This window comes from Balearica regulorum, chromosome 2 (genome assembly GCF_011004875.1).
Source record: "Balearica regulorum gibbericeps isolate bBalReg1 chromosome 2, bBalReg1.pri, whole genome shotgun sequence".
Classification (NCBI taxonomy): domain Eukaryota; kingdom Metazoa; phylum Chordata; class Aves; order Gruiformes; family Gruidae; genus Balearica; species Balearica regulorum.
Window position 1 is genome coordinate 102,188,965 of NC_046185.1, and position 21,253 is coordinate 102,210,217.

At 40.0% G+C, this 21,253-nt stretch overlaps 1 long non-coding RNA gene across 1 annotated transcript in view; it reads left to right on the plus strand.

Moving 5' to 3' along the window:
* LOC142600477 (uncharacterized) overlaps window positions 1–9,535 on the plus strand; it is a 288,877-nt gene extending 279,342 nt beyond the window's left edge. The window contains exon 8 of the long non-coding RNA XR_012833977.1: window positions 6,998–9,535. This is a non-coding gene — a long non-coding RNA (uncharacterized LOC142600477). The remainder of the gene's footprint in view (window positions 1–6,997) is intronic.
* The last annotated feature ends 11,718 nt before the right edge of the window (window positions 9,536–21,253 follow it).

Consider the following 21,253-nt stretch of genomic DNA (forward strand, 5'->3'; position numbering starts at 1 on the left):
AAACCAGGATTGTTAAAAAAAAAAAAAAAAGTAATAAAAAGCTCCCACTACTTCCTCTTGAGGATCTCTAATGTTTCCTGCATGTCTGTAAAGGGGCTGTATTTGCGGCAGTAAGTCTATTTATTTTTATCTCAGATATAGTGCTAAACAAAAGGATTCTTTTTCCCTTTTATCCTTCTAAACTGAGTTTATGGGAGGTCTCTCTTTTTTTCTCAACCTCAAACTGATACAGATAATTATTCACATCCTCTTTGATTGTTCTTTCCAGTATTTCAAGAATAGCTGTTAATTTTAATGATCCTTCAATCCTATATTTGAATGGACCACTACCTGTTCCCCATACACTCTGAAGGATGTACGTCAGGGCATACATATTAATTAGGCAGAATTGTGTAGGCCATTTTTTCCAAAACCACCAGGGCCAGTTAGTCATCCAGTCATTACATAATAAAAGTTCATAAGTTGAAAAGACTATTCTCAATCATTTATGTTCAGTAAAAGAGAGGTTTTAAAGGTACCAATGGAAATCAGATTTCCTGAAATTCAGAACTGAAACATTCCCCTTAGAAATAACACAAATTACTACAATTAATAATTTAACTGAAAAGTCTCATATATGTGTATGCATCTTTATCTATCTCTGCATTTCCTAGAAGTTGGTTTAGCAGCTTAGACTGAAAGAAATCTGGCTGCTAGAGAAAGCTCCCCAGCGTTTAGTGAGGCATTGCATGGCCACAAATGCTAATTAGCACAGCTAAGATGGCATCACACTTCAGTGACCACAAAAGAATTCACTTTCGATGTGAGATGTGGAGGCAGAACTGCATCCATTTGGGTGTCAGTGAGGCTATAAAATCCAGCGCATAATGCACTGCAAGGGAGAAGGGATGACAAAAAAACTTGCAGATGTAACATTCACAGGGACAAAGTGAGGGATGCAGAAGGAAATATGAAAGAGAGAACTATGGAAAATGCTTACGGCCCTGAAAAAGAGTCTAAATGAACGTTCAGAAAAATGCATTTTTCTACTTATCCAATATAAACAGCAGAGAGAATTTTGAAAACTGAGTCCTAGGTACATGGAAACTTGATTAGTTATTCCTGATTACCTTGCTATAACTCATGCTATGTGGCTTTTAAATGACGCTGTGATAGATAAACAGCTTGTGTCAGAAAGAACATTTGATTAAGTGAATTTAATTAAAAGCTACTGCTTCATAACTGAAAATAACTAAAGCATCAGTTAAAAAATACAATGAATATTTTTAAACTGCTGAAGATGTCAGGGTTCATTATTTGATTTTAAGGTCAAATTCCAAGTGCACTCTATCATTCAGCTTCCCCTTCTATGGAGAGTTGATTGAGGAAAAACGGCAGGGGGAGGAAAGATGAAGGGGAAAAAAATGTTGCTTCCAGCAGATCCCATAAAATTGTGCACTTTTTTCTCAAAGATTGAGGTTAATCTTTTGTAGTTGTACTGGAACTTATTCTGCCTTGATTTATAAAAGAATATTAAATTTGCTTTTCTGAACTTATCCCTGTTACTTGCAGTATAAAATTTTACATTCGGTGTTCTCTCCAGACCTGGGTAATTTAATTTCCTTTTACCCACCTCCATACATAGAACAAGCAGCAATGATTAGACTGACAGAGCATCAGTGTTTGCTCAGCAACAGCACCCATTCACCTCAAATGCTTCCTTTGCAAAGTCTGAAACCATTGCATTATATACTTCTGCTTTGTATCATCTTCCCTCTTGTACAGGGTAATGCCACTTTCTAAAAAGCAAGTAAGTTCTGTGAAGAGTTTTGAGTAGAGTTTTGCTTCAATTCAGTATTTTGACTTGAAATTAAAGGATGATTCTTCAGTCAAAGTTCTTTTTCTTTGGAAGAAAAGGTGAAGATTTCACTGATAGATGCTTGTCAGGCAGATTCACTTCATGAGGAAAATGCTAATGTCATAGAAGAAGTGCCTATTGGCAGAAATAAGCAATTCTTTGAAAAGTCTACAGTCACCTTAACTTCTGTAGATAAACCCAAGCTTCTCCAATGTTACTAGATTTAAGAGAAATTATTTATTTTTTCTTTTTGGTCAAATAAATATACTTATTTCTGGAAGCTGTGTGTCAGTAATAAAATGTGAGAATGAAATACGCTCTTACACATGTCTCAGTGAAGGTAAGTTGGTGTTTTAGTGAAGATTTTACTGGTATTAGTAGAATCCTATAGGAGAATTTGTGCTATTTGTAACATTGAGACAAACACCTTTCTGACTGTGCTCTTGAATAATTTTTACTGCTTTTGCACCTCGTTCCCCATTCCTGATTGCTATCAGGTAGACAGTTCCTCCTTTCTTCTTCACTACCTTTAACTCTTATGAACACAAACTAAACCCCCTTTTAGCAGACTTTTTATCTGATCCTTCCAGCTAAGGAAGGATCTAAAGCAAACAAAAAGAAATCATTGTCACACAAGTTGTGGAACTCACTGCAGCTGGCAGTTTTGGAAAACAAAAGTTTAAGCATTTTAAAGTAAGAATACCCATGTTTGTGCAGAACAGGCCCACAGTAACGTTCAATGTGACGGTTGCATCCAATATCCACTCCAGAAGGTCCATCGCCTCCTGCCTACAGAGGACCTAAGAATAAGAGAACTGCCTATCTCTAATGTTTTTTTCATTAATATCTCCCACTTGCTATTGTTAGAAACATGACAATGGACCAGAAAGTTCTTCACAGTGATCCAATACTTCATTTCCTGTGTAAAGCACTAATTCTCCCCTCAAGGCCCAAATTTGCCTGCTCAAATACATATTTGAACTGTGTTTCCAGTGTCCAGTTTAGACTGAAAATTCTTTAGGACAGAGGTAATACCTTCCTTTTAATGACCGCTCTGTATGTAAAGTTGAGGGCATAAATGAAAATATGAAATACAGGGAAAAGTCCAATTCTGCTCTTGTATAACCAAGAAGCAGGATGCATTCTCTGACATAGATGTCTTTGTTTATGATTTACATCAGTGGTTGATGGTGGTATGATAATTATTTTCATAGTGATTTCTAATTTTTCTCATGGCAAACTGAAATGAAGGGTCGTTTTGTGACAGATTCTTATGCAGTTGACTTTTTCAAGTTTAGTGGTTACTTCTTGAATGGGAAGTGGTTTCTGCAGATTTGATAATACCAGATGGAAGCTGGGTGATGTTTTTGCCTTTAACGTATGCTTAGATGGGTATCTGCAGGACAGTCTCTCAAGAATAGAGAGGAAAGAAGGGTTCTATCATCAGCAAACTCAAAGACTGCACTCCAGAAAATTTTTTGGTTTTTAATGTGTTTCATTGATAAGGGACCATTTTACCAGTAAAGAGCTAAACCAGAATGATGACCCCTTGTTTAACTGGAATACTTTTTAATAAACGAATCTAGTGGTCGTTTATCCAAACATTAACTATTAAATGTTTGCAAGTTCTTAGAGTATGTATGCATCTTAGTATGGCCACTCATGGATGTTATCTTAGGGGCTGGCAGGGTAATATCGCAGTCACTGGAACCTTTTTAACTCATCAGCATGATGTTAGCAAATAAAATCTCTGCAGTGCTCTGAACTGAGAAAGTTTTCATTGTAGTTGTTGAAACTCAGTTTACGAGACTGGATTTGGATCCAGATGTAGGAGAATGACAACTTGGTAAACTATGCATTAGACAACTGATATCTGTTGCTGAAATTAGCCTTCAAACTGGGGCCCCTTAAATGTCGGAAGTTTTGGAGATGGATGTTATCAGTATTCATAGAGTCATAGAATATCAGGCTGGAAGGGACCTCAAGGATCATCTGGTCCAAACTTTCTCTGCAAAAGCACAGTCTAGACAAGAAGGCCCAGCACCCCGTCCAGCTCAATATTCAAAGTGCCCGATGTTGGGGAATCCACCACTTCCCTGGGGAGAGTATTCCAGTGGCTGATTGTTCTCATTGTGGAAAATTTTTCTCTGGAGTCCAATCAGAATCTCCCCAGGAGTAACTTGTATCCTTTATGCCTCACCTTTTCCATGCGACTCCTTGTGAAAAGGGAGTCTCCATGTTCTTCATAGCCACCCTTTAAATATTGGAATGTGGTGATAAGGTTTCCCCTATTATTATTATTATTAATACAGTATGTTAAACTGTCTTCAGCTTATGGGAGCAATATCTGGTTCTTACCCGTGAGGCTTGTGGAAAATGACTCTGCCACCTATGTGCTTGAGTAGATATCTTGCCAGTGTAATACTGCGTAACACAGGGTCAGGAATTGCTGACAAGGTGCCAGAGTTTGTCTGTGCTTGTTGTAGCACAGCGACTGGCAACATGCCAAACTACCACTCTTTTGTAAGTGAGAAGCATCATCAAATGCGGTGAGCCAATTTTCCTCCTATAGATCCTTGGGGTAGCAGCTACAAATCCTGTTCTTGTGCAGCCTGGGTGTGCAAAGGGGAATGACACTCTTTAATACCCAATGTATCCATGCTTACCGAGGGCTATATAAAGGTTTCTTTTTTGACTTAGAAGTCATTCGCAGAAGTTCAACCTCGATTACTTGAAATAATAGAGCTGTCACTAATATGATATTTTTTAAAAGCGGGTGCAAATTACACCCTTTTGCAAGAACCTGCTGGGTAATAGCAGAAACAAAACAATAGAAATGAGACAGAGCAGCTAGGGGAAGCAAACATAAATCTAAGATGCTGAATCCTAGGGAAACAAAAGTACTGCACACTGGGTAAACGATCCCACTTTTGGGACAACAGTTTCCATTATGAATAATTCTGCTTCTCTTCATTTCTTTGCTGTCTCCCTTCCCCAGCGTTTCTATTATTCTGTAGGCTGTCCTATTACTGATTTAGATCAATAGTAGACTTCCCAAGATGTTTGTTCTTCATCCAGTTTTACATGCAGAATAGTTGGGAGGGTGTGGCCACCAAAGGGAAACAAAGAGCAGTGCTAATTTCAGTATTTCTTCATTTGTAAATCAAACTTTGTTTTGCATGAGTCTCTTTATATTCGATCTTTGCAAACAACAACATACTATTTAAAAGTGCTTTTTAAGGTGATTTGACTGCAAATACTGTCCTAATGAGTTCTGGGTATAAGTGGAGAGCTAAATGATGGAGCTTTGTTTTGGAAAGTCTGTTGTATTTAGTTCTGGCTTAATAAATGAAGCGATAGCTCACAAAGTGTTCACAAGCTTTAGAAAAACTGTGTATGGTTCTGTATATAGCTATAAGTATTACTGACAGGTTTTCGGACAACAGTATGTGTCATAATATCACTGTTTCAAAGTGCAGGTTTGACTTTTGCTGCTTATAATAATTTTGAAAAAAGGGTGCTGTTAGGAATACTTGTACAAGAGTCCTGAAGTAATATCATCTCATCCCTTCTGAATATCATAGAAAATTGGTTCCTGGTTTTTATTTTTTTTTTCCCCTAAATAACTTTTGGTTTCCTGTTAATTCTTAGGCTCATTCTTTTAATCAGTTCACAACATGTAGAGCTGATGGGTAGGGGTCTAGAATATTTCCCCATCCCCACAGGCATTTTCACAGTGCAGCTGTTGATCATGTGAACATATTCATGTTTTCTTCACAGCTGACACCCTGCAAATGTCTGGCGTGCCTGGAGATGGTAAACATGTGTTCAGAGCAAAAGGAGCTTTCTTCTTTTAGGGACAGCATGTCAATTTTCTAAGAGGCGAGGTAATTTGAAGTGAAAATAAGGGTTTCTTCAATTGCATTAAGACAATACAGACCATTAATGAATAAGAAGAAAGTGTGTCCTGCTGGGGTGTGGATCTAGGAATCCAGACATCAGAAAATCAAATAATTTTCTTTATTTTTATTACCTTAGAAGTAAAGGGTTTCAGAGCAAAAAAGCTAAATGTTTCACAGATTTTAGATTTTTTAGTTTGTCTCACCTCACTTTTATTGTAAGAGATTTTCCTTAGCTGCCTCTTTAAAACTCTATTTTGCTGTGAAGTTTATTAAAATTTTGACAGCTGTCAGACTAGGGATGTGCTGAGACTGCTGCCTATCACACTGACCAACTCTGTCACTGCTTCTTTGTTCTTCCATCTGTCTGTCTTTTTCCGTTTGTCATTTTTTGTCCCACTCTTATACTGTAAGTCCCTTTGAGAAAAATAATGGTTTTGGAAGGTGTTTTATACAGCGCCTACACAATTGCTCCTGATGCATGTCATCCACTCGTGTTTTGTTCTGTTTATTGGGTTCCCTTTTCTAGCTGAAAAGCTCACACCAGGTGAAAAAAGATCAACTTCCACCCCCCCATTATACCAAATACAGGAAATCTCATACGAATGCAATTATAATTTTGACAAGAGTCTAAAATGTTTAAAGAAGACTCTCCAAGGCATTAACTTCTGTCAGTGCTTGCTTCTTCACTAAAGCAGAGCTCATGTCTTTATGCAAAGATTGAATAATCCAGTCAACTAATTAACTTTACCTTCTGTCATTTTTTTGAACCCTTTCATTTGGGAGTGCATGCATGTTTCCCTCTGTAACCTAGTGAACCTAATATAAGACAGTGAATTGTCATTTGAGCTAATCTAACCATATTCTTTTCTCTATTTAAGGAAATAATAAGGCTACAAGGACACATTTATTGCACATCAAATTATTCTGGTCTTTTGTGTTCAGTGAAACTCATTTAAACAAAAATCTGATAAAGGAATAAATATGTAATGATGACTAAAATAATGTGTACTGGCTATAGATGACATATCTAATTCTAATGTTAACAGACTTAGTACCAGAAGATAGACATTTATGCTTCTGTATTCCACATTGCATAAATCACCTGATTAAGTATGTTAGGCTTATTTGCCAGCAAAGTGCACAGCTGTGTTTAAGGTTAACCCTTAGAACACATATCTGTCCCCACTATCTTTTCTTCTGGTAGTGCATGCTCCAAACTACCTCTGAACTGCTGATCTTTCTCAATCTTTTTCAACAGGAAGGATCCAGGCTACCATTGGCTTTCTGCTTGCCCACTGCCTTGCTGAAGTCTGTCCTTCCTGGTACTTTTCACACCAGTCCTCTCCAGCTGCTGCAGGCAGTGAGCCAACTGGCTGCTTTGTAAGCACACCACCTACCTCCTTGAATCCTGAAGATATGTCATCTTTTGTACTACTGCTCTGTGGATGAATCCTTATCCTGTCCTAATGAGGATATTAAAGATGAGGCGAGCCTTCATATCTGGGAATGAGTATTTTCTGGAGTCATATAAGGCACATAGATACAGAGACAGATGGATTGCCTCTCCGGTGGATGTCTTGTCTTGAAACACTCCTTGATATTTTAAGTAATATTTCCCAGTTTTGTAGATATATTCTATTCATCCGGCATAGCCCAGTTACAGAATGGCCGGTTTCTAAGCACTCAGCTATGCTGTAGGCCTCTCAAGCTGTACGGAAATTGATTTTCACCATTTGCAAAAGTTTGTATTTTGCTAAATTATTTAAAAAACCAAACCAAACCCAAAAACAACCAAAAAACCCTAGCACTCCCAGTTCCCACCACCCTTCATATTAGAAACAAAGCAAAACTCTTACACCATGAAATATTTTACATTTCTGTCTTGCAGCTTGCCTTTTTAGAGGGGGAGGGAAAGGAAGTGTCAGTCTCTGACTAACAAGTCCTCATTTTCATATGTAAAAGTTCTTCAAGAATGAAACAGATAAATTTTACCAAGTCACTAGGAAGCAGAAAGAAAAACTGCAAAGTAGCTCTGTGGAATATTAATAGTGATTGTATTTGTTTCATTTTGATTTAAATTTTTTAAACAACAGCATTTTAGAAGTAAAAAAAAAAAAAATACTTCACTGTAAATACTAACATGTTAGGACTGATCTGTCTGTTGCTCAGCAGAGTGTTAAAACCCACCCAGTATAATTTGCTGCCTCACTGTGAAACAGATACATACCTTCTTAAACATATTTTAAGGCATGAGACCTGGTCTTACTCATGTAAACCCTTATTTATATGTCTAGTCCCATCTTTCGTAAAAGATGTCATAGGATTGAGGGAAAAATTATGTGTAAATGACTGAGAGTTTGGAGGCTTGGACAAATTAGCAAGAATAAGGCAGTTTAACATTGTGCATTAATGAAATAGAATGAAAATAAATGTCAGCTGAAAGCAAGTCCCACCCCCACACCAGTTCAGCAAAGTGAATGAAACAGAGTGGCCACAATGTCATACAGCAAGATGCTATGGCTTCACACTGCATTCTGTCTCTAAGCAGTCATTTGATAACAGTGTGATCCAGGAACATAGTCATTCCTTTCTGTATATTACCATAGCATGACCTGCTCAGCTTTAAAAGCAGTTCTTTTGTAATTCTTTTTGTCCACTTCTTACTTTATGGTCTATTTTGTATCAATGAGGATAGGACGTTTTATACAGATTCATCAGGGAAAGGACTTTTTCCTTTTTTGGGGAGGAGGAGAGTTCAAGACTTTGTGTATTCACAATAACAGGCCTTCTAGATTTGTGTCTGCATGAGATGAACTGCATTTTGCATCATTGTCTTCACCTTCACATTTGGGGTTGTTACCTTCACCTCCCTCTGTTACTAGCCCTAGGGGACATGTTATTTCATATCCACATGCATTCTGTCATGTCTTATTCTTTGACTGAATAAAAACCATGTTTGGAAGATGGGAAATGAAGGGCTGGATTGAATTCTGTTGATACGCATGGAGGAGGAACTCTTCATGCACATTTCCCCCTTTCCTGCATCCAGGTGATGGTTGTGGGAAGCAGCTGCCTTGATTTTTTCCATCTTTCTGTTGTGGAAACCATATGGGGCTTTGTGCAAGTCCGTGTTTATACATCACCTCTTGTATGTGATGCCACATTCAGCTCCATCTTTATGGGAAGGACAGCAGGTTCTATCTACAACAGCGGGCATAGCATGAATTCAGCAACAAGACACCACAAAGCAGCTTGGATGGACTTCAGTTTGGGTACCCCAAAATCAGCAACGTTGTAAGAGGTGGATCTTCGGCTCCGAAACTTCTCTGTCTTCCCTCTTGGGGTACTGTGGTAAGAATTTGCTGCTCTCTGGAAGAACTTGAATGAATCTCAGTGCGTAGTGCTTTTCTTTACAAGTCCTCTATCTGGAAAAAGCCATGAAGTCCTTCCAACGAAATGAGTACATATCAGTATTTTCACACAAAGACATTTCTAGAAGTGTTTACCATTTCAACTACTGGTTAGGAAAACCAGTTTCTTCAATATCTATTAGCAATGATATAGACAGATTTAGAGTCAAGAACTGAATTTGCACAATTTGAACCTTGAGTATGTTGATTAAAATTTATTTCAATATAAAAGATCCCTGCAGGGACCTAACATGAAGGACTGTTTTTCTCAAGGCTTGATTTGCATATCACCTAAACCTGTCTTTGCTCGCTTATACTTGAGACAATGGATATCTTTGCACTATAGTTCTATACTTCCTGGCAATTCTATAGACTGCTCTTCTATGGCAAGTGTGGTGGGTTGACCCTGGCTGAGGGCCAGGTGCCCACCAGAGCCGCTCTATCACTCCCCTCTTTCATTAGACAGGGGAGAAAAGGTAAAACTTACGGGTCGAGATAAGGACAGGGAGAGATCATTCTCTAATTATCATCACGAGCAAACCAGACCGAACTTAGAGAGGGAATTCATCTTATTTATTACTAAACAAAACAGAGCAGAGGAATGAGAAATAAAACCAAAATCTTAAAACACCTCCCCCCACCCCTCCCATCTTCCCGGGCTCAACTTCACTCCCGGCTTCAACCTCCGCCCCCCCCCAGCGGCACAGGGGGACGGGGAGTGGGGGTTACGGTCAGTTCCTCACGCGGTGTTTCTGCCGCTTCTTCATCCTCAGGGGGAGGACTCATTGTTCCCCTGCTCCAGCGTGGGGTCCCTCTCACGGGAGACAGTCCTTCACGGCCTTCTCCAACGTGAGTCTCCTCCACGGGGTGCAGACCTTCAGGAGCAAACTGCTCCAGCGTGGGTCCCCCACGGGGTCACAAGTCCTGTCAGCAAACCTGCTCTGGCGTGGGCTCCTCTCTCCACGGATCCACAGGTCCTGCCAGGAGCTTGCTCCAGCGCGGGCTTCCCACGGGGCCACAGCCTCCTTCAGGTGTCTCCACCTGCTCCGGCGTGGGGTCCTCCACGGGCTGCAGGTGGAATCTCTACACCCCCTCATCCTCCCTCCATGGGCTGCAGGGGGACAGCCTGCTTCACCATGGTCTTCACCACGGGCTGCAGGGGAATCTTGCTCCGGCGCCTGGAGCACCTCCTCCCCCTCCTTCTTCACTGACCTTGGTGTCTGCAGATGTTCTTACATCTTCTCCCTCCTCTCTCTGGCTGCAAAAGCCCTCTCTAACTGTTTTTGTCTTTCTTAAATATGTTATCACAGAGGCGCTGATTGGCTTGGCCTTGGCCAGCGGCAGGTCCGTCTTGGAGCCGGCTGGCATTGGCTCTATCAGACACAGGGGTAGCTTCTAGCAGCTTCTCACAGAAGCCACCCCTGTAGCCCCCCCGCTACCAAAACCTTGCCACGCAAAACCAACACATTCCACCCCTCGCCTCTGTGAATCACATATTTAAGAATTACCATTAAAATATACATTCAACACAAAACTTCACAAACACTAATCACATCAACAAAGAAAAAGAAAGAAAAAAAAAAAAGAATTCCCCACACCAACATCAAAACAACACTATCACAACACCAAACAAGAGTGAACAATCTACACACAAAATCTATCTCTAGTCCCTTCACAAATATATCACTCTCAAGTTACGTTCAGTCAATGTTTTGCCCGTTACCTCTTCCAATTACTATCCTTATCTCGAGTCTCTCGTGCCCCACGTTGGGCGCCAAAAAAAGAACTGTGGTGGGTTGACCCTGGCTGAGGGCCAGGTGCCCACCAGAGCCGCTCTATCACTCCCCTCTTTCATTAGACAGGGGAGAAAAGGTAAAACTTACGGGTCGAGATAAGGACAGGGAGAGATCATTCTCTAATTATCATCACGAGCAAACCAGACCGAACTTAGAGAGGGAATTCATCTTATTTATTACTAAACAAAACAGAGCAGAGGAATGAGAAATAAAACCAAAATCTTAAAACACCTCCCCCCACCCCTCCCATCTTCCCGGGCTCAACTTCACTCCCGGCTTCAACCTCCGCCCCCCCCAGCGGCACAGGGGGACGGGGAGTGGGGGTTACGGTCAGTTCCTCACGCGGTGTTTCTGCCGCTTCTTCATCCTCAGGGGGAGGACTCATTGTTCCCCTGCTCCAGCGTGGGGTCCCTCTCACGGGAGACAGTCCTTCACGGCCTTCTCCAACGTGAGTCTCCTCCACGGGGTGCAGACCTTCAGGAGCAAACTGCTCCAGCGTGGGTCCCCCACGGGGTCACAAGTCCTGTCAGCAAACCTGCTCTGGCGTGGGCTCCTCTCTCCACGGATCCACAGGTCCTGCCAGGAGCTTGCTCCAGCGCGGGCTTCCCACGGGGCCACAGCCTCCTTCAGGTGTCTCCACCTGCTCCGGCGTGGGGTCCTCCACGGGCTGCAGGTGGAATCTCTACACCCCCTCATCCTCCCTCCATGGGCTGCAGGGGGACAGCCTGCTTCACCATGGTCTTCACCACGGGCTGCAGGGGAATCTTGCTCCGGCGCCTGGAGCACCTCCTCCCCCTCCTTCTTCACTGACCTTGGTGTCTGCAGATGTTCTTACATCTTCTCCCTCCTCTCTCTGGCTGCAAAAGCCCTCTCTAACTGTTTTTGTCTTTCTTAAATATGTTATCACAGAGGCGCTGATTGGCTTGGCCTTGGCCAGCGGCAGGTCCGTCTTGGAGCCGGCTGGCATTGGCTCTATCAGACACAGGGGTAGCTTCTAGCAGCTTCTCACAGAAGCCACCCCTGTAGCCCCCCCGCTACCAAAACCTTGCCACGCAAAACCAACACAGCAAGTTAATATCATTGCCACTAGCCCAAAGGAGTTGCACAAGGTGAACGAGGGTAATCCTGTGTTAGCGTCTAGTCTGAGTATCAAGATGGAGGACAATCTCAGTGCAGAACCTCTATGGGTAAATGCATCCAGTCCTAGTGAAGCATACACATCAGATTTCTTTGTGGCTTTGCTGTGAACCTTCAGTGGAGCCAGATAATCTTTGGGTTATCTGTAGAGTGCATTGAGAGATAGAATATTAATTATTCTGTGGGGAGAATTCTGCTCCCCACTTGACTCAAATATGCACTGACAAAGTATATATGGCTTTTCTCTTGTGTATCATCTATTCTGTATTATGCCAATTTTTACTGAGCAGATGGTAGTCTGGTGTCTACTTGATGTTGAAACCTGTGATCAAGTTAGGTGATACAAGGCAATTGGGGATGCAAAGAACAAAACTTTCCTCATTTCTGTTTTCAAGTAAGTCAGGTCAGTGTTACTGCCAATAATATTCTCTTCTGTATTTTTTATACACATGAATATGATGTAGCTATGATGGTATTCTTTGGGGATTAAACTATAGTATTGGTTGTTTATACCATATTACATTAGCCATCCCATGGAAGTCAATAGGAGTATCTGCACAAGGAAGGAATGTAGGTCTGAGCCCTTGATTCCTGTAGCATTCTTCTTTAACCAAACCAAAATATTACTCTGTGTTTGGATTATATTCAGTTGCAGCTGAGAGATGATTGTTTGTCTTTCAGATTCCATTCACATGAATATCTTTTCATAACTGATATATGATAATTTATACTACATGCTCTCAGGACTATGTCATGTGAAAAGTAATATTTAGATAGCCAAACATCTGACACAAAAAGTATATGACTATCACACACACACACATACTTAAAAGTCCAAGAAATCACATCTCCCAAGTTGCTCATATCTTTCCTTTCCACTGTTTGTGTTGGTTTCCTTTCAGTAAGTACAACTGCAGATCTTTGGCCTGTGCCACATTTCGAATAAGGATAAGAACCATCTACATGGAAGTCAGTTTTCCAATGTAAATGGAACAGATATGTAAATCTCAATTTTCCTTATATAATATATATCTTTAAATTGCCACATTATGCAGGTGTATGTGCAGGGGGTAACTTGTACATGCAAGAACCTATTTATGACAATTAAACAATTTGTGTGTAGAAAATAAAATGTTTAGAGCATGCACTTTGGCATGTACACACTTTGCCAGAGTAATTGATGGAATGAATATTGTCATCTAAGGACATTAAAATACAGAACTGCCTAAATCTCTAAAAAAGGAGCAGAGAGCAAAGAATTTGTTTTTTTCCCTCCCCCCTTACAATATTTTGCTAGATTCTGAGTATCTTATTCTGTATGCTGTCTTGCTTAAACCCAATGTAATGATAGGAAAGCTTGAATTTTTATTTTTTTTCCCACTTTGCAATTGCTGAGGAAATTGTAAGTAGCTAGAGTTTAGATTTGGAAGTATTTAGCTGCTCCATTTCCATCTGAATTAACATATAATACCATCTTTAATTCTGTGTTTATCACGGGAAGTTTTTTGCTTGAAAGATATACTTCTGGGAATACGTTAATTGTCCTGTGCTATAATATCGCTTCTGAAAGGAGTAAGTCTTTAAATATTAGAGTTCAGTAGGACTGTTCTTAATCTTTGCTATAATAATAAATACTGAATATCAGACCTTTTCAAAGATCCAAATTGGAAATGTCTGTTATCTCACTAAAATGATTGGAAGCTCTACACATGTACATATGAAAGTAGAGAATTGTTACCCCAAATATACCTTGCAAGGATAATTGGAAAGGATTCATTTACTTCATATGGCTTTGAGGGAGACGAATAATCTGCTGTGGTCCCAGCAAATACAGAGTTTGGAACTCTTCACTTTTGCTGGTGCAAAATTGTCTGCAAAGTTTGCGTGCTCAAGTAGTTTTAGGCGTGCCTGTCCTTGAAGATGTAATCCAAAACAAAAACTCAGGTTTTTGCTTTCTAAAGCTTATTCATATTGTTACAGCCTTTTTACATTAAATTTTGAACATTGAAAATATTTTGTCCTTTTCTTTTTTTTAATATTCATGCAATAGAATTCCTTTCAAGTGTCAAAGTGAAATAAGTTATATGTGTATATATGTATAGTGGAATAAGTTCTACATGTTTATATTTGTATGCATATATACACCAAGATTTAGAAGACTGTGTCAATAGAATTGGCCCATGTTAAGGTTGGTTTAGATGTGTGCTAGCAGGTACAGTTTGAGGCAGAGAGGCTCAGACTGAGAGACTTTTTTCAGTCCTGGGTGGGAAACTGGTTAATCAAGCTATTGTGCTACTCATCTGCTCCATAGTTTTACCTGGGTTGCATTTTCCTTGTTTAGCTCCCCCTTTCTTATGCAAAGTTTCTGGCTCAGCAGTCTAACTTTGACCTATTTGACCCTGCCTGTTTCCTTTCCGCTGCATGGCCATTTAATAAAGGTACTGCACAAGCAATGCCCTTTCTAGCATATTGCCAGCTGGACAGAAGCTGACATGAACCTTCTAGGAAAGCTGAGATGTGGTGTAATATCCATATTCACCTGCAGTCAGCAATTTTAAGGTGTTATCTCTGAAAAGCAGAGGGGATTGAGTGGATGTGCCATGAAAGAATTAATTGAATATGCACTTTAATGCTCTCCTAAGAACTAAGGCACGTTCTGCAGAAATCCAGTCCAGCATGTGTGCTAATACAGCAGCATTTGGGTCAGCTGGACCTCCCATGAGGTGATATTCTGCAGAGTCTCTGTGGTTTGCTGTAGGTGGTCTGCGCTAGTCCCCCCTCAACAAAGAGGTTCTCTAGAAACAAAATCTCAGGAGCTGTATTTAGACATATAGCTTCAGGGGGGAAGGAGTCTCAAAATCCCATTAGGAAACTGTTCAGCTCTAGGGTTGCAAGACTATCCAATGGTGTGGGAACATTTACTGAACTGGTTGGTACTAAGGTACCAGCATTCAACTTTTACAGATGCAGATCAGAACTCTGCAGTTCTCCCTTTATCATGGCTGCATGAGAATCTGCTTGAATGTAAAGAGTAGGTTGCTTATCAGCTGATATGGTGAGACATAGAGTCAGCCTCAGCTGCAGACTCAAGAAACCATGATATGGATGAGTTTCATAAGTATAAAATTTTGTGAGGCAGCATAAAAAAAACAGTGACAGCTACCCAAGAGTGGCTATAGGGCTGTAGAAGAAAGTCTTCCCACCTGTGAAACACCTATAAAACATCAGTGGGTGATTGATAATGTTCTTCACTGGAAAAAGATGCTTGGGTAGGATCTACAATGCTTAATGCTGTTATCTAGAAGATATTTACACTGTTTTAGTTGTGCAGATGTCATCTTAGTCAATGAATTCTGTGTATTGCAGAGCCTTGTCTTAAGCTGAATGCTCAAGAATGAAAAAATTTATCTTTTCAGTCATTTGAACACAGAAGGTTGTTAGCGAATTTTGAGAAAATACAGATAACTTTGTGCAGAAAACCTTAAGTGACGCAAAGCCTACACTCGTTCACAAAAATGGTTTCACAGAGGATGAGAAACACCTCAGATCCTCAGAAATCAAAATAACCAAGCGCTAGTCAGATGCCAGACCTGTGTTTTACTGTGCCATCAGCAATCAGACCATTTATTCTGTGCAAAACTGACTGCTGCCTCTTGTTCAAAGCAGGGGCTACACTGTCTCTTCTCCTTCGAGTCTGGACCTCCTACGTATCCATGTTTGTCAGCAACGCGCATGACTAAAATGGTGTTTTCATATTTCAGTGCAGTTGAGGCCCCTTAAAGCAGAGGGCTGCAAGTGTGAAAGAGAGATATGTTGCTCCCTAATGGCTTATTACCATCCCATTTGCAATTCAGATCAGTTCTAAATTGACTGAAATTTTTAAACACATAGCAGGCAGTTTAAACTAATGATTGAGGTTCACATATGACATGAACTAAGCTTCTGTTCAAAACAAATTGCAAATAATTCCTCCCTTAGAGTCAAAATGTCACTTTTTACACTGTGCATTGTTGCCAGATTTTGTCAGTTACGTTAAAAAAAACCCAACAAAACAACAAAAAACAACCCCACATCAAAACCCACAAAAAACCTGCTACCCACTGAATGTTCTGAATTAGAAAGCGGAGTGACAATGTGGTTGTTCACCCCTTCCAGCCACCCCCCCCTTATTTACAATAATGTACATGCCTGCCTGGCTTTCTCTAGCCTGATGAAAGATCCTTCCCCCTCCTCCCCGCCCCAGCTCCCCGAAACCCCTCAGCCTCTGCTGAACGCCCCAGGGGCAGCGGTAGGCCCGAGTTGCCTAGCAACCCTCAGCAGGCAGTGGGGCCTGCAGTGGCCTGCCTAGGCCCACCAACCTCTCCCCATTGCTGCCGGGGTTAATTGCTAAACCTGTTTCAAACTGGGCATTTCATTTTGGTCCCTCTCCCTGTCACTGGCTTGCCCATGTCTATGCAACCGTGGTCCCTAAAGAAGAGGGTGCCAGGAGTGGCTGCGGTGCCTTGGAGGGATGATGAGCACTGCACAGATTAGGCACCATGTGTCCTGACGGGCTGTGCTGAGCACAGTCTTTGGTGAACAGTGGCTGGTGCTGGCACACAGCTTCAGAGCTGCCTTTTCTTGTGGCCATGTGGTGTAGTAAAACGGGCTTAATCCTTCACTATTTCAATTTTTCAGCACCCTACCTTTTAACGGCTGCTTAAAGAAGTAGTTCAGAGTTTGGGTTCAATTCTGTCAAGATTTCAAAGTCCGTAGGTTTGATGATGATATAAAGGGAAGCTCTTTAAAAATCTTCAGTGGAGTGGAAAGGGTATATTTAATGTGTGATTGAAATTGGGTTTCCCTTGAAATAAACAACCCATTTGAAGGGACTAGCTGGAGAAATCTCGATAATTTACAACCGCTGATAACTAATTGTGAATAGGGAGGTATTCGCTAATTTCTAAAGGGAATGAACTTATGTAAAGAGAAAAAAAAAAAAAAAAAAGGTCCAGTTTCCTTTGATGTAATCCTTGTGTATTTCTTCTTTGTAGGTGCTAGCCACAAGGGTAAGTTTTGGGACAGTCTCTTTTTTTATGCATGGTATTACTGGATCAGATATCTTTGTTAGATGTTACTTGAAAGTCTCTGTTACTTAACTGACTGGTGGCTATCTCTGGACTCCACAAAAAAGATTGTTTTTCAAAAATTATCACAAAGAACCCTCTTACGTTCATCAAGCTACTTGTTCAGTTGCTATTTATATTTTCACCTTGAACTGAGCACCACATTCCATTTCTCAAAAGCTTTTGCATAGCACGTTGTCATACTTACTGTTCTTTTTGTCCCCTTTTTCAGTGAGAAATATTTCTTGAACTGTTGTTAAAATGGTGGGTTGATGGAGGTCCCTGCTTAAGGAATATTTTCTCCTGAGAGAGAGTATGATGAAATGACAAGCTGCTTATCTATTAAAATGGCAATTGCACTGAAAACTTTAATTTTCTTTCTGAAAATTTTGAATCCAGAATTGGTTTCAGTCAATATGTAGGAAGAAATCCTGAAGCATCACTTGATTGGATTGATTTAGAGTATCTCTGTTTTTGTGGGGAGGGAAAAGTTGAAACCAAATGAAAGCAACTTTTCTTTGCTAAATGTTAACTTTCCTACCACATGTTTGTTGCATGTAAAAAATGCATTGCAGGGTTTTGGGTTTTTTTAACTGAAAGGAGATGGGAAATGTAAAAAAGTGTTTCTTAAGGTGTTCCTAACTTTATGATCTTTTTGGTAATATCTACCTGCTTGTAATTACAACTAGGAAAGATGTGTGTATGTATTACATTTTTCCTTATGCCTTCAATAAGTACAATTAAAATTGTGATATACTTTGTATTTTACAAATAACAAGAAAAAAAGTCTCAGCTTACTGATTATGAATATGAATTAATATAAAATAAGTTTCTGCTTTCAGAACAACCTTATGAGTGCCACCTCTTTCCACTATATAAATCTATTACGTTGGAGACTAAGTTTAAATACAGCTTGCCCTGGCTACAATTAAATATATATAAAAGAAGTCTTGCTTTACCATCTTTCATCTGTGAAACATGAAAACCCATTTTTCATCTTTGATTTGCTAGAGGGAAGGGATACTATCCAGAGGGACCTTGACAGGCTTGAGGAGTGGGCCCATGCAAACCTCATGAGGTTCAACAGGGCCAAGTGCAAGGTCCTGCATCAATCCAGACTGGGGGAGGAAGGGATTGAGGGCAACCCTGTGGAGAAGGACTTGGGAGTTGAAAAATTGGACATGAGCCAGCAATGTGCACCAATGGCTCAGAAAGCAAATCACACTGCACAAATACCACTTGTATCCTGGGCCGCATAAAAAGATACAAAGGTGATGTGCATGATATAAATAATTACACAGGTACCTGTTCCCTATCAGAGCAGTAGTGAACTTTTTATTTATTTTTTTATATATATATATATATATTTTTTTTTTATGAGTTATGACATGCACAAGGAGAGTTGTCAAGGGGTCCAGAAAACATCTTTTGCAGAAAAATGCTACTATCTACCACTGTATTAAAAGCTTCAAGTTTTGGTTTTGTATGAGTCTCTTTATGTCTTTTATTCAGCTAAACCTTACTTTCACTTAGATGGAATCTCAAGTGAAAATAAAAATAAATGGGTATCTTAAACTTCTTGCAAACCCTTTCTGATGCTGTTGCTTTACATTTTTTCATGGTGCCATCCATCAAAAGCTAATCTCTCAATAAACTCAGGCTGTGCATTGCACTTTCTTCCTTCACATGGCCCTTGAGAGAGCATGAGTGAATTTTCTAATACAATGAAGTATTTTCTAGTACAAGATGATAAAGAACAGAATCTTTTTTTATTTTTCACTTTAATGCAACAGGGACTCAGAAGAACAGATTCCTTGCAAATAACACAAAAGCCACTTTAAAGAATTGCTGAGCTGCTTACTGCATTAGCTTTGACATGAGGACCCATGGTCTCTATTGCATGGGTCTTATGAAGATACCATGCAAATCAAATTAATTCAAATAGCTTTTGTCATATTAAGTTATATTACATGTGCTGTAGGTCCAGGATGTTGGAACATCCAAAAGTTTCTCAGGTTTTAGTTAGGCTTGGATAATCATCAAAAGGCTTGGAAACTTTTTTGAGCTATATGAACTATTTTTGTCCATGAAATCAGGCTGGAAATCTCCCAAGAATGGCTCCTGGGGAAGATTATTGTTATTTCAATCATCTGGCTAAAGAAAGACTCTATTGTCATGTAAGATTACCGGCCTAATCCTGCAAACCATGCACAGTGCTTTCAAACATGAAGTCAGTAAAGGTAAGCACAATAACTATGCATATTTCAGGAATTATTTCTACCTTAGCAATAAAGTGAAAAGAATAACAGAGATACAACCTATGTTATATACCACACTTCGCATACTTCTGTTTCCTACTTATTTGAATTATAAGTAAACAGAGCAGGACCTTGCTGGGAAGGGACCCTTTTTTTTGTTCTGTGTTAGTGTATAGTAACAGTGACTTGGTTGATGAGTGTGGGTCTAGTAATTCTGATAATACTGTAAAAATATAGTATTCTTTATTAACTTCTGTCTTATTTGACACTGAAAGCTGGAGGAAGGTAGTCAGCTTGGTAGTGAAAAAACTCCATCAGTAGATGATAGGAATATTTTTAGAGTTAGTAATTTGTGTATTTTGTATTCTGCAAACTCCTTTGCCACGTGTGGTATATGCTATAAATGATATGAGTTTTATAGCTTCTTTGATATGCTAGAGTGAGTGCTCTTAGCATTTTTGATGACTCACTCTGTCACTCGTGAATTAATAAGTGATCTGAACTCTTCATTGTAATAAACCCTATCATTTATTAAAAAGGGAAAAGCGTTCCCATAATTAGTGTGGTGATGTTTGACAGGAAAAGTGAATTTTTGAGGGACTACGACTATTAAATATTGTCGGTAAATACTATTCATTTTTATGCTTGGCAAAGCACTTTCTGGTAGCAGACTGGATAAAATGTAAAGACGTGTTTGTTGTAAAAGTGTTCTCTAACTAGTTCTTTTGACTAGTGTCTATACTATCATTTTTAAAATGATTGTAAAATGTATGAATTCCTAGTAAAGGACTCTGTCCAAGACATATCCTTAGGATTTTTAGTGAGGCTCAGTGTCAGTAGTAAATAGGAAATGAACATTCATCTATCTATACATCAGTATTTCTTGAGCCAGAGACCAAGTGTTTCTGTGACCCTGAAAGTCTTTGTATAACCTCCTTTCACTTAGTTTGTTATCACTTGCACTATGTACTTAGGAAGAAAAATAAGATGATGTGGACTAGCCAATACTGGTAACTTAAATGTTACCACTCAGTGAAAGAACTTCAGAGCTCCTTCATGAAGAAAACAACCCAAAAAGTGATATGAAGTCAGGCTGAGAGAGTTGGGATTGTTCAGCCTGGAGAAGAGAAGGCTCCAGGGAGACCTTAGAGCAGCCTTCCAGTACCTAAAAGGGGCCTACAAAAGAGCTGGAGGGGGACTATTTACAAGGGCATGGAGTGATAGGACAAGGGGTAATGGCCTTAAGCTGAAGGAGGGGAGATTTAGATTAGATATTAGGAAGAAATTCTTTCCTGTGAGGGTGGTGAGGCACTGGAACAGGTTGCCCAGGGAAGTTGTGGATGCCCCCTCCCTGGAAGTGTTCAAGGCCAGGTTGGATGGGGCTTTGGGCAACCTGGTCTAGTGGAGGGTGTCCCAGCCCATGGCAGGGGGTGGAATTAGATGGTCTTTATGGTCCCTTCCAACCCAAACCACTCTATGATTCTATGATTATATCCTGCAATTCTCTTTTGAATGTATGAATTAGAAGGCAGTATGCCATGACAACTTATTCTTTCCTAAAAACCAGAATGTTAGCATGAGATTCTAGTGCTTCTTGGATGATTAAAAGAGCATAAACATAGTGGTATGAAAGAGAATTAGTGACAAAGTAAGTAACAGGGTTTGTTTTTTTCCGTGAAGGCACCATAAAATTATAGATTGAAAGGCAGGCCCTGTATTTTCCTTTAAAATGGCATTGTATTTTCTTTGTGTTCCACAGAATCTGTCCATGGGACTGTAAAATAAACCAAACAACCAAAAAATCAAAG